Source organism: Vitis riparia, chromosome 2, assembly GCF_004353265.1.
Source record: "Vitis riparia cultivar Riparia Gloire de Montpellier isolate 1030 chromosome 2, EGFV_Vit.rip_1.0, whole genome shotgun sequence".
Taxonomy (NCBI): Eukaryota; Viridiplantae; Streptophyta; class Magnoliopsida; order Vitales; family Vitaceae; genus Vitis; species Vitis riparia.
The window spans coordinates 6785317-6800492 of record NC_048432.1 but is presented as its reverse complement, the minus strand read 5'-3'; positions in this window follow the sequence as shown (position 1 = coordinate 6800492).

Here is a 15176-nt window from a genome sequence, read left to right as displayed (position 1 = left end):
GTCTAATGCTACACGAGGATAAAAGAAATCCCTGGGAGTCATCTGATGCTCCATATGGTACCTCTGCAATAGATGGAAGGAATCTCTGAGCTCTGGCTGAAGCCTGAAGGTAGCTTTGTGATTCATGCCTAATTGGTGTCTCAGATGATTCGTGTCCAGCTGGTGCTCCTTGATTGAGGGATTAATCAACAAAATTTATAACCTATTACACCATATACTAGGGTAGCAAAGACAAAGCTACTATAGCATAGTGGCTCTAGGATCATTCACTGGGATGGGTTTTCACTTCACAAATGATATTATTTCAAAGATGAATTGGTGCCTTTTCATTTCAAAGTTAGCTTCAAAAGAAAACAAAAAGATGTTTGAATGAAAAAGGTTTGGTTTTAAACTAACCAAAAATAGTAGTAACTGGATTTTACTTAGAAAAGTGTTTCTTGGAGTTTCAGATCACTAGGCTCAGATTCATCATACAAAAAGGAGAGTTCCGGTCACTTGTTTCTTTTCCTCGCATTAGAGAATTAACATATAATTCCTTCTCCAACCGGTGTTGTACAGATGCTTCCCATTAATGGGTTCAAACACTAAATCCCTCTCACTGATGCATCTTGCAATGGCTCGTGCCTCTCACCTAGCACTTACCATTCAAGGTGATCTTTAACCTTGGATTTCCCTTCACAAGCTCGCAAGAGATAACTAATGGATGTCTCCTTAGAGTCCAAAAGCTTATGATTCATGCTTAATTGGTGTCTCAGCTGATTTGTGTCCAACTGGTGCTCCTTGATTGAGGAAGTAATCAACAAAATTTATAACCTATTACACCATAAACTATGGTAGCAAAGACAAAGCTACTATAGCATAGTGGCTCTAGGATCGTTCACTGTGATGGGTTTTCACTTCACAAATGATATTAATTCAAAGCTGAATTGGTGCCTTTTCATTTCAAGGTTAGCTTTAAAAGAAAACATAATCTTTGTGGAAAAAGGTTTGGTTTTAAACTAACCAAAAATGGTAACTAATTTTACTTACAAAGAAAAGTGTTTCTTGGAGTTTCAGATCACTAGGCTCAGATTCCTCATACAAAAAGGGAGTTTCGGTCACTTGTTTCTTTTCCTCGCATTAGAGAATTAACATATAGTTCCTTCTCCAACCGGTGTTGAACAGATGCTTCCCATTAATAGGTTCAAACACTAAATCCCTCTCACTGATACAACTTGCAATGGCTCATACCTCTCACCTAGCACTTGCCATTCAAGGTGATCTTTAACCTTGGATTTCCCTTCACAAGCTCGCAAGAGATAACTAATGGATGTCTCCTTGGAGTCCAAAAGCTTACCAAGTGTTGGGAATTCTAGAAAATCCTACCTTCAAGTTACCTCCCAGAGGCTCGCAAGGGGTAAACTAGTGCATCTCCATGGACGGAGATCACTTGCCTTACCAAGTGTTGGCCTAGGTGATTTAAAGACGTTTTAAGTTAACTAAAAAGATAAAAACCATTAACGGGTCACACTTTCTCTTCATTAAACACTAAAACAACAAAACTTCCAATTTATGTATGTGGAAACTTACCCGGCTTTCCTCACTCCAAGAGACAAAGAGCCTAGCCTCTCATCCTCTAAGGAAAAATCCTCAGAGTTTGATTGGCTAGAAAGAAAACTAAAGAGAAAACAAGAATATAAAGGAAAAACATAGCAAGTGCTCTGTTCGTTGATTCTATATATGATATATTATATATGATGGATTATATCCTCGAACAACCTCCCGAGAGTCACCCCCTGAGAGTTTATATAGGAAGGTAATTTACCCTTCCTTGGATACTTCCTAGCTAAGGAATTACATGAGTGGCTGAATACAAGGAGAAAATGGAAATTTATACAAAAATATCTGAAGAAAATATCTAAAAGAGTCGGTACACAACTAGCGGGAAGCTTCAGGACCGTTTTGCAGGTGAAAATGAGGTCTGCGAGATTTCGCAGATGTACAAAAAGGGTTGCGAAATTACTTCGCAACAAAAGGTTGATTTCGTAGTGCTGCGAAGTTGGCTTTCATCTTGCGGTGTTTGGCTTCCATCGCATCATGAAACTTTAGGAGGAATTCCTCAGCACTGTGCAAAAAGGCTGCGAAATCATTCCGCAACAAAAGGCTGATTTCGCAACACTTTGCTGAATCCTTCCTTCAGCTTGGAGCAGTTGTCTTACAAAGGCTGTAACTTCCTCATTTCAACTCCAAATCATACACGGTTTGAAGCATTGGATTCTTGACTTCCTGAGATTTGAAATGGTATATAGCATGTAGAAAATGGACGTCGGGAAGTGCTCCAAAAGTGCGAAAGAAGACTGTAGCTGTTGTCCTCTATTTTCTTCACTCTGTTTTCTCCTCTTTGCTTCTCTCCTTGCATTCCGGATTTGCTTATGGCAAAGGACTTCAAAGCTTTGGTTCTTCATGTTTCTGAGCTCTTCATTGTTTTGCCATGGATTCCAAATAAATCTCCTCAATCTTGGATTGCTTTGGTGATCAAATTACTAACAAAAACACCAAAACTTACACAATTTGATTAGAATTGATTGCAAGGGTCCTTAACATGCCAATTGAGTTAAAAGGCAATAACTACTACTCAAAAGTGTTTAAAAGAGTTAATTACAAGCTATAAAATAGCACTTTTTGAGTAGTAATCAGCTTACCAAGTGTTGGGAATTCTAGAAAATCCTACCTTCAAGTCACCTCCCAGAGGCTCGCAAGGGGTAAACTAGTGCATCTCCATGGACGAAGATCACTTGCCTTACCAAGTGTTGGCCCAGGTGATTTAAAGGCGTTTTAAGCTAACTAAAAATATAAAAACCATTAACGGGTTACACTTTCTCTTCATTAAAAACTAAAACAACAAAACTTCCAGTTTATGCATGTGGAAACTTACCCGGCTTTCTTCACTCCAAGAGACAAAGAGCCTAGCCTCTCATCCTTTGAGGAAAAATCCTCAGAGTTTGATTGGCTAGAAAGAAAACTAATAAGAAAACAAAAATATATATGAAAAGCAGAGCAAGTGCTCTGTATTTTACTTCCTTCCCAAAACTGTATAAAGGATGCTCTGTAACCACCCTCTCAAGAACAAGCTCCCGAGAGATATATATAAAGAAAATTACAAAACAAAATATCTGAGGTTATTCACCCCTTTTCCAAACTTAATAACTAAGGAATCCTATAATTGGTGGGATATAAGGAGAAAATGGGGATTTAGACATCAAAAATCTGAAGAAAAATATCTCCAAGTGTCGGTTACAAATATCGGGAAGCACTAAGGACCATTTCGCAGGTGAAAATGAGGTCTACGAGATTTCGCAGATGTACCAAAAGGGCTGCGAAATTACTTCGTAGCAAAAGGCTGGTTTCGCACCGCTGTGAAGTTGGCTTTCATTTTGTGGTGTTTGGCTTCCATCGCGGCGTGAAACTTCAGGGGAAAACCATAGCACTGTGCAAAAAGGCTGCGAAATCATTCCGCAACAAAAGGGTGATTTCGCAGCACTTTTCTGAATCCTTCCTTTAGCTTGGAGCAGTTGTCTTCCAAAGGCTGTAACTTCCGCATTTCAGCTCCAAATCATACACGGTTTGAAGCGTTGGATTCTTGACTTCCTAAGCTTTAAAATGGTATATAGAATGTAGAAAATGGACTTCGGGAAGTGCTCCAAAAGTGTGAAGGAAGACTGCAGCTGCTGTCCTCTGTTTTCTTCACTCTGTTTTTTCCTCTTTGCTTCTCTCCTTGCATTCTGGATTTGCTTATGGCAAAGGACTTCAAAGCTTTGGTTCTTCATGTTTCTGAGCTCTTCATTGCTTTGCCATGGATTCCAAATAACTCTCCTCAATCTCGGATTGCTTTGGTGATCAAAAAGCTATCAAAACACCAAAACTTAACACAATTTGATTAGAATTGATTGCAAGGGTCCTTAACATGTTAATTGGGTTAAAAGGTAATAACTACTACTCAAAAGTGTTTAAAAGAGTTAATTACAAGCTATAAAATAGCACTTTTTGAGTAGTAATCACTTTGTCAAAGTAAAGCTCGAAGTGGAATGGCCTAGCCCAACAATCCAAATTACCCTCAATGGGTGGCTGAGTGACCATAGGACGCCTAATAACCACCTCAGGAGTCATCCCAAAGGGAATCTGAGACTCTGTGGCAGGTGGTTGAGGCTCTGATAAAGGCTCTGATGGCTCAAGTGGTGTTGATACCCTTGCTTTCTTCTTAGGGGGACGACTACTTGACTTTTTGGCACGAGAAGAGCTTGCCCCGGGTGTGATGGGTGGTCTCCTTGTCTCATATTGCCTCGAGGGAGGACTCAGGGGTGCGTCCTCTACTGAAGGTGGGACGACCAGTGGCTGTGAAGGCTCAGCCATGGAGCCTTGTACAGGGGCCTCTCTTGGGGCTCTAGAGCGGCTTGAATGAGACGAGGACTTAGCTCCTTGGGTTTTTGCAATGGCTGACTCAGAGAAGGTGGTCAGAGGTGCGCGCGCAGCTTGGGCTCAGATGGGGGTTCTCTAGAAGGGTGTTCTGGCTTGGGTCCTATTTCACACCAAAGGGAAGTTCAAATGACCAGTTTAAAATTAAATTTGGAATTTAAAATGTTGAAATAGGAAGCTAAGTGACGGTTGAACTTTTTGCAGAGGAGGGGCATTTTCGCAGCAGAGGCTCATTTTTGCAGCCCATTTCGCACCCCCATTTTCACATGCGAAATGGCACTCGTGTGCCAAAGGGTGGTTTCGCAGCTGCGAAATGGGGCTTGTGCTGTGAAATTGAGATTTTTAAAGCTTTGGTAATTTCGTAGAGGGTTTTGCAGCTGCGAAATTGGGGTATGGGGTTGCGAAATGGCACTCGTGTGCCAAGGGGTGGTTTCACAGCTGCGAAAATTTTCGCAAGGGGTAGCTATAGGGCTGCGAAATCATTTTGCAGCAGAGGGCCATTTTCGCAGCCAACCCTTGATTTCGTAGCGGGCACCTTGTGGCTGCGAAATCATTTCGCAACAGATGGCTAATTTCGTAGGGGCCTCTCTTGGGCTGTGAAATCTTGCAGACCTCTGAATTTTTCTTGCTCTTGAGCTCCTTTGTGTTCCCTGAGACCTTCCTTCACTTCTTTTGCAATTCCTCCTAAATTATATCATTCAAAAAGTCTAAGTTACATATAAATAACACAAATTAAAACCAAAATTAAAATCAAAACAATTAATAAAGCTCTTCATTTAACAAAATTAAACAAAAAATATGGACTTTGGTGAAACCAAGTCCATTTAAACCCTTTCTGATTAGTCTTTCTAGGGCTCAAGGAGGTTGATTTCCTCTTTTTTCTTGCTTAAATGGCTCAATCAATGGTTTGAGACGATGACCATTGACTTTAAAAGTGTCAATGTTGTTGGAATTCAGTAATTCAACCACTCCATTGAGATGCACTTGGTGAATAAGAAAGAGCCTATCCACCTTGACTTTAGCTTCCCAGGAAAGATATGGAGCCTTGAATCATATAGTAAGACTCTTTGTCCTTTCCGAAATTCTTTGTTGAAGATTAATTGATCATGCCACCTCTTCATCCTCTGTTTTGCAACTTTGGAATTGATGTAGGCATCATTTCTTAATTCCTCCATCTCATTAAGGTCTAAGCACCTCTTTGCCCCAGCTCTGATCAAGTCCATGTTTAACTTCTTGATTGCCCACCAAGCTTTATATTCAACTTCCACAGGGAGATGGCATGCTTTGCCATAGACTAGGTGATAGGGAGACATGCCAAGAATAGTCTTATAAGTTATTCTATATGCCCATAGTGAATCATGGAGCTTAATAGACCAATCTCTTCTGCTCGTGTTCACCACCTACATCAATATGTTCTTGATTTCCCTGTTTGCTAGCTCAACTTGCCCGAAAGTCTGAGGGTGATAAGGTGTAGCTACCTTATGCTTCACCCCATACTTGGCTAATAGGGTTTCAAAAGGTTTGTTGCAAAAATGAGTACCTTCATCACTGATTATGGCCTTGAGCACCCCAAATCTTGTGAAGATGTTCTCTTTGAGAAACTTGAGAACCACCCTGTGATCATTGTGTTTACAAGGGATTGCCTCAACCCATTTAGAAACATAGTCCACCCCCACCAAGATATAAGAGTTACCAAAAGACATTGGAAAAGGTCCCATGAAGTTAATGCCCCATACATCAAAGAGATCAACTATTAGAATGGGGTTCAAGGGCATTTGATTTCTTCTTGTTAGCTTCCCGAGCCTTCAGCATTTATCACAGCCTCTACACATGGTGTGGGCATCTTTGAAAAGCGATGGCCAACTAAACCGTAATTGCAACACCTTCATGGTTGTTTTCTGAGAGGAAAAGTGGCCTTCACATGCACTTTCATGGCAATGGCAGAGGATTCCTTGTTGCTCTTCTTCAGGGACACACTTCCTTATTATTTGATCTACATAATACTTGAAAGGAAAAGGCTCTTCCCAATAATAAGCATGAATCTTTGCAAAGAAGTGCTTCCTGTCTTGTGCTTTCCACTTACTTGGAACTTCACTAGTAACTAGATAGTTAGCAATATGAGCATACCAAGGAGTTTTTGCTAGCAACATAAGTGATTCCTCTGGAAAGTCATCATTAATAGGTAAGACATGGGAATTATGTGCTATAGCCAACCTTGAAAGGTGGTCAGCTACCACATTCTCCATTCCTTTCTTATCTCTGATTTGGAGATTGAACTCTTGTAGTAAGAGAATCCATCTAATCAACATTGTTTTTGCATCTTGCTTTGTCAATAAATACTTCAAGGCCGAATGGTCAGTGAAAACAATGATGAAAGACCCTACTAGATAAGCACGAAACTTGTCTAAGGCAAACATTACAACTAACAATTCTTTCTCTATGGTTGTGTAGTTCCTTTGAGCTTCGTTCAATGTCTTGCTTGCATAGTAGATCACATAGGGCTTTCCATCTTCTCTTTAGCCAAGCACAACTCCTATAGCAAAGTCACTATCATCACACATCACTTCAAAGGGTAGTTTCCAGTTGGGAGCCCTCACTATTGGAGCAGTTGTCAAGAATTGCTTCAGTTGATCAAAACTCTTTTGACATCTTTCATCCCATATAAACTTGGCATCCTTAGCCAAAAGTTCACAAAGAGGCTTTGAAAGCTTAGGAAAATCTTTTATAAACCTCTTGTAGAACCCTACATGGCCAAGGAATTGCCTTACTCCTTTTACAGTTGTTAGGGATGTCAATTTGACAATAAGTTCCACCTTTGCTTTATCAACTTCAATGCCTTTCTCAGAGATGATATGGCCAAGGACAATTCCTTGATGTACCATAAAATGACATTTCTCCCAGTTGAGCACCAAGTCCTTTTCAATGCATCTGTTAAGAATCGCTTCTAAGTTGACTAAGCATTCTTCAAATGTACTTCCATATATGGTGATGTCATCCATGAAAACCTTCATAATTCGCTCCACCATATCACTGAAGATACTTAGCATACTGATTCGTTTGTTCCCAGCTGGTGTCTTCTAATTCAGTCCTCAGACAGGAGTAATCAACAAAATTTATAACCTATTTCACCATGTACTAGGATAGCCTCAGCTAGCATAGCATGGTGGCTCTAGGATCGTTCACTGGGATGGGTTTTCATTTCACACCTAATATTAGTTTAAAGAATTTGATTAGTGCTTTTTTTTTTCCTAAGTTAGATTTAAAAGAAAACATAAACTTTGATTTGGAAAATTTTGGTTTTAAGCTAACCAAAAATAGTAACTAAGTTTTAATTACAAAGAAAATGGTCTCTTGGATTTTCAGGTCACTAAGCTCAGGCCCCTTATACAAGGATGGAGATTTTCGGATCTTTCCTCGCATTGGGAATTTAACCCATAGTTATCCTCCCAATGGGTGTGTTACAGTTGCTTCCCATTAATGGTTTCAACGCTAATTCTCTCTCACTGATGCATTTTGCAATGGCTCGTGCCTCTCACCCAGCATTTTCCATTCAAGGTGATCCTTAACCTTGGATTACCTTTCACAAGCTCGCAAGAGATAACTAATGGATGTCTCCTTAGAGTCCAAAAGCTTACCAAGTGTTGGCTATTCTAGAAAATCCTACCTTTAAACCACGTACTAGAGGCTCACAAGAGATAAACTAGTGTAACTCAATGGATGGAGTCCACTTGCCTTACCAAGTGTTGGCCCAGGTGATTTTAAGGTGTTTTAAGCTAACTAAAAATATAAAAACCATTAACGGGTCACAACTTCCTTTTCATTAAAAACCGAAACAAGGAAAACTCTCACTTTTGTAGTCGGGTCCCTTACCAAGCTCCCTTCTGTCGAAGAGAGAAAAAGTCTAGCCACTCATCCTCTGAGAAAACATCTTCAGAGGTTGTTTGGCTAGAATGAAAAATATAATCAAAATAAGAAGGTAAGGTAGAGCAACACTCTGTATATTTCTTACTAAAAACATGTACAAGTGATCCCCACTCCAATATCTTCTCCTCCTCAGAGAGACGACAGATATCAGAGATGGTTTAGAGATATATATTTTTTCGGGGGATTCTATCGGGGATCTCTATTACAAGGAGATATCTTAGGATATATAAGGAGAGATATTTTCAACCTCTTAATTAGATATCCTAAATATCTAAAAAGATCTTCAACTGATTACAAAGAGAGAATTGATAATTTACATCAGATATCTTAAGGTAAAAAGATCTAAAAGAGTCGGTGTAAAATATCTAACTATTACATTTTCGCATTGGAGAAAGGTGGTGTGAAAAATTTTGCATCGGAGAAAGTCAATGTGAAAATTTTTGCATTGGGAAAGTGTGCTGCTAAAATTTTCACATTGGGAAATGTCAGTGCGAAAATTTTCGCATCAGGGAATGTTAATGCGAAAATTTTCGCATTAGGAAATGTCAATGCGAAATTCCTCTTCAACATTGTGCAATTGCCTTCAAATGACCATAAATTCTTTGTTTCAGCTCTAAATTACACACCATTTGAAGCATTAGACTCCTGACTTCCTAAGCTTCGAAATGACATATAGTATGTAAAAAATGGACTCCAGTAAGTGCTCCAAATTTTCCTTGCAACTTCTGTCCTTTGAATTTCGCATAGCATGTGAAGATTTCGCATCACCATGCAAAATTGCTTCATGATGGATTTCTCTCTCTGATCCTCTTCCTTGCATCTCTTGATTGGCTTGGAAGCTCATTCCTAAGGTTTGCACAAAGTTCTCCCTCATTCTTGGCTTGCTTCAATGATCAAAAAGCTACCAAAAACACCAAGACTACCAAAAATCGATTAAAAATTTTGCAAGGGTCCTTAGCGTGCCAATTGAGTTAAAAGGTATTAATTACTACTCAAAAGTGTTTAAAAGAGTTTATAACAAGCTATAAAAGAGCACTTTTTGAGTAGTAATCACATACATTGTTGGAATGTTGCAGGTGCACTGCATAAACCAAAAGGCATTCTTCTATAGGCATATGTTCCAAATGGACATGTGAAAGTGGTCATCTCCTGATCTTCAACATCGATTTCAATTTGAAAATACCCGGAGTAACCATCCAAGAAACAATAGAAAGGATGGCCAGAGACTCTCTCCAACACTTGATTAATAAATGGCAATGGAAAATGATCCTTCCTTGTCACAACATTCATTTTTCTATAGTCAATACACACCCTTCAACCTGAAGTGAGGCGTGTAGCAATTTCTTCTCCCTTTTCATTTTGAACCACAGTAATCCCTGACTTCTTTGGTACCACTTGAGTAGGACTCACGCAAGGGCTGTTAGATATGGGGCATATAATACCTGCTTGAAGTAGCTTTAACACCTCAGCTCGCATCACCTCTTGCAAATGAGGATTCAATCTTCTTTGAGGTTGGCGAATTGGTTTAGCTTTTTCTTCCATGTATATATGATGTGTACAAACCAAAGGACTAATGCATGTCAAGTTAGATATTTGCCATCCTATTGCTTTCTTACACCTCTTGAGAACTTCAAGTAGACACTTCTCCTGAGGAGTAGTAAGAGATGAAAATATAACAATAGGGCATTGTTTATTCTCTTCTAGGTATGTATATTTCAACTCCATGGGCAGGGGCTTCAAATTGAGCTTTGGGGTCTCTTCTTTAGCAGCTTCTTGTGCCTCCTCTTTATTAAACAAAGATAGAATTTCTTCTCTCCTCCTCCAACCTTGTAGAGTAGCAAACACATCAGAGGGTTCGGGCAACCCTTTTTCAAGATCGCCAAGACTTTCATCTAACTTGTCTTACATCTTTTGATTATAGTGCTCCTCCACTGGAGTGTCAATAATGCACACCTCTTCTAGACCTGGAGTGATTAGCTTTTTGGACATATAGAAGATATTGAGCTCCAATGTCATGTTGCCAAATGTGAGTTGCATGAGTCCATTCCTACAATTTATGATTGCCCAAGGATGATAGGAACATAATTAGTTTCCTTGACCATTGGGTCTGTGTCAAGAACAACAAAGTCTACTGGATAATAGAAGTTATCAACTTGAACTAGGACATCTTCAATTATCCCCCTTGGAATTTTCATTGATCTATCTACTAGAGATAGAGTGATTGATGTTGGCTTCAACTCTCCAAGTCCCAATTGCTTGTAGACAGAGTAGGGTAGCAAATTCACACTTGCTCCCAAGTCTAACAAAGCTTTTTCCACTACCTTTCCTCCAATCATGAATGAAATGGTAGGACACCCCGGATCTTTGTACTTCAAAGGAGACTTGCATTGTATGATAGCACTTACTTGCTCAGTCGAGAAGGCTTTCTTATTCACATTCAACCCACTTTTGATGGTACATAAGTCCTTTAGGAATTTTGCATATGTTGAAACTTGTTTAATCATATCCAGCAATGGGATATTGACTTTCACTTGTCTCAATACTTCAAGAATTTCTTATGCATTTCTGATCCCCTTTTTCCCATGCAAAGCTTGGGGAAAAGGTGGAGGTGTGTGTTTCTTCATCACTTCTTCCTTGATAAGTATTTTCTCCAAATTTGCATTCACTGTTGAATCATGGTCCTCTTTCCCTTCACTGACATCTTTCTTCTTTCCTTTGATTTCCTCCCTCTTCTCTATCTTTTCTTCTTCTTCCTCTTCAATATGTGGCTTGGGTGTTGGTAACTCAACCTTTTTACCACTCCTTAGAGTGATCAAGGCTTTGACATCTCTCACCTGTGAGGACTCTCCCTCATGAGTTCCCACTTCATGGATACCCTTGGGGTTTTGGTGAGGTTGAGAAGGAAATCTACCCTTCTCTTGCACTGTATTCAGGTTAGTGAGCCTTGAGATTGAGCATTAGAGATTATCTATCTTCTGAGATAAGTCATTTTGCATCTCATCCATCCTTTTATTCAATGTATTCTCTACACTGTCAATTCTTTGACTGAGTTCAGCATTGATGGATTTTTGGTCTCCAACAAAATCTCCCACAACCTTGCTTAGATTCACTATTGCTTGTTCAAGATTTGAAGCTTGTTGAGATGGTTGAGTTGGCTGTGCATACTGAGGTGCTCTTGGCTTCCAAGAAAAATTTGGATGGTTCCTCCAACTTGATTTGTAAGTATTTCCATATGAAGCATTGTTGTTAGGCTTGAATTGTCCAATGACACTTGCTTGTTCTCCAAACGTTTCCCTAGCAATTGGAATTGTAGGGCACTCCTCCACCAAGTGTTCATAAGATTGAAAAATAGGACATGGCTTGACTTGCACTGGTGTTTCAGCAACAACTTGCTCTTCATGTATCTTTTTCAGTTCTAGCTCCTCTAATCTTCTTGTCATAGCTGCAAACTTTGCCTTCATATCAACATCTTCATTCAAGGTGTACATCCCAGCCTTAGCATTAAAGGCATTTGGTTGAGACTTCATCTTCCCCACTTCTCCTTTGTTCGGTTCATCCCATCCCCTTGATACTTCAGCCACATAACTCAAGAAATCCATAGCTACCTCCGGATTCTTACTCATGAAATCTCCTCCACACATTGTTTCGAGGAGTTGCTTCATTGAGGAAGACATCCCATCATAGAAATAACTCACCAATAGCCATGTATCAAAACCATGGTGAGGATAAGCATTGATGGCTTGCATGTATCTTTCCCAACATTCATAGAATTTCTCATTCTCTTTAGCTGAGAAGTTTGAAATTTGCCTTTTCAAGCCATTTGTTTTGTGAGTAGGAAAAAATTTCTTGAGGAATTAAGCTTGCAAATCAGTCCAAGTACAGATACTCCTTGGCCTTAAAGAATTAAGCCAAATCTTGGCCTTATCTTTTAAACTAAAAGGAAATAGCTTAAGCTTCATCAAGTCGATTGAAGCTCCTCCTTCTTGTAATGTATTACAAACATCTTCAAATTCCTTGATATGTGCATAGGGATTCTCACTTCCATCCCATGGAAAGTTGGTAGAAGTGGAACAATATGCGGTCTGATTAGTAGCTGCTCTGTAGGGGGCACTATACATGATGGTGCACTCATACGAGGTGGATGCATGTGGTCCCTCATTGATCTGAATGCATTGGGATTGTCCTGGTGACCATGGTGACTATGTTGATCTTCAGGTGTAGCTTCCATGATATTCAAGCTCAATTCCAACTCTTTGTTATGAGGTGTTTCACGTTTCACAAGCCTTCCTCAACTATTTCGTATCCAATTTGGCATACACAACTAGTATTGATTCGACTCATGGTAGCTTAGCTTTAAAGGCGTATCAACAAAATTTATACCTTAGATACTATTACTAAAGTAGCCAAGCTACTATAGCATAGTGGTTCTAGGATCGTTCACTGGGAAGGGTTTTCACAAATACAAGTGATATTCAAATTAGGAAAATAGGTGATTTTCTTATGGATCTTAGCTTTAAAAGAAGATGTAAATGTTTTAGAGAGATTTAAACTAATTTAAGCTAACATTAAAGACTAAAATGAAAGGGTGTAAAAACAAGTTTCTCAAAGATAGGATAGCTATGCTCTGGCTCTTATGCAAATTGGAAATCTCAAGATAGGCTCCTCGCGTTGGGGTTGCAACTATGGTGATGCTTGCTTCCCGAACCGGTATGGATTTAGCAAATCAAGTTTTAATCCTTTAAAATGACAAAACAGATGGTAGTGAATTTCATCAATGGTTAGTCACCTTAGACTTCCTTTGAATGGCTCGTAAGAGATAACTAATGGTCTAAAGCCAAAAGCTTACCAAATATTGGCAACTCAAAGTCATTCCGGGTGATAAACTCACCTTTCAATGGCCATTGAAATTGGTTCTAATGGATTAATGCAAAACTTGGAATTGAAAACCTCACCTTCCAATAGCTCGTAGGAGATAACTAATGGATAGAAATCCAAAAGCTTATCAAGTATTGGCCGTTGGAAGTTGTCAAATGAAAATAAAAACTAAACTTTACATTAATGAACTATTAATGAAAAACGATTACCTTACCTTCCGGGTGCGAGAAATTTCCATGGGAATGCATCCAAGCCATCACATAACATCCATACTTTGAGAAACTTAAAAGGTTTTAGCCTCTCATCCTTGGGGATTTCATCCATCAAGGATGTTTGGCTACTAAGAAAATAATAAAGAGAAGAGAAGGAGAAACAGAGCAAGGCTCTGTGGTATATTTCAATATATATGGGTATATTACATATCTTCCATCAACGGATGCAAAGGAGTTTATATAGAGAAGTTTTTCCAACCTTCCTAGCTAAGAAATCTTATGATTGGTGGATTACAAGGAGAAGAATGGAAATTTATACAAAAATATCTAAAAGAAAAGATCTCAAGTGGAGTCGGCAAAAACAGGGGAAGGGGTGTGCGAAATTTTCGCACACCATTCGCACACCTTTCGCACACCTGAAGGGGGTGTGCGAAATTTTCGCACACCTGAAGCAGTTTTCTTCCGAAGGTCATAACTTCCTCGTTTCAGCTCCAAATCATGCACGGTTTGAAGCGTTGGATTCTTGACTTCTTGAGATTTAAAATGATATATAGAATGTAAAAAATGGACTTCGGGAAGTGCTCCAAAAGTGCCCAATAATACTGCAGCTGCTGTCCTCTGTTTTCCTCCTTGCTTCTCTTTGCTTTTCTTTTGCTTTTCTTTGCTTCTCTTTGCTTTTCTTTGCTTTTCTTCTTTGGTTGGCTTGTCTAAGTTGCTCCTCCATCATTTGGCATGCTTGAATGGATTCATAAGCTGATATAAACATGTAAACTTGCCACAAAATGGTTAAAACCAATTACTAAGGACCTTAATGAATTAATTGGGTTAAATGAATATGATTACTACTCAAAGGTGCTTAAAACCATTATAATTAGGTCTACAAAATAGCACTTTTTGGTAGTAATCAAGTATCAACTGTAACAAACACAAGAATAAAAGAAAATAAAAGAAAGCAAGACTACAAAAAGACTAAGATTAACTCAAACTAAATTAAAAGATATGTTAGGATATGAACAAGTAAAAGAAATGATTAAAAGAGTTAGTAAAATGAAAGAAAAATCACCAAACTTGTGATGAAAATCACAAGTACTTTGAAATAATATCACTGTGAAGTTGGCACCTTCCGCGGCAACGACGCCATTTGATTGCGTGCCCAGCTAGTGTACTTTGATTTTGGTCCTCAGACAGGAGTAATCAACAAAATTTATAACCTATATCACCATGTGCTAGGATAGCCTCAGCTAGTATAGCATAGTGGCTCTAGGATCGTTCACTGGGAAGGGTTTTCAACTTACAACTGATAATAATTCAAAGTTGAATTGATGGTTTTTCATTTCAAGGTTAGCTTTAAAAGAAAACATAATCTTTGGTTGAAAAATGATTGGTTTTAAGCTAACCAAAACTAAGAGTAATTGAAATTACTAATAAAGAAAAGTGTTTCTTGGAGTTTTAGGCTCATTAGGATTAGGCTCCTCATGCAAAAACAGAGTTCCGGTCACTTGAATCTTTTCCTCGCATTAGAGAACTAACATATAGTTATTTCTCTAACTGGTGTGGTATAGATGCTTCCTTTTTATGGATTTCGACACTAAATCCCTCTCACTGATTCATCTTGCAATGGTTCATACCTCTCACCTAGTATTGGCCATTCAAGATGATCCTTAACCTTGGATTACCCATCAAAAGCTCACAAGAGATAACTAATGGATGTCT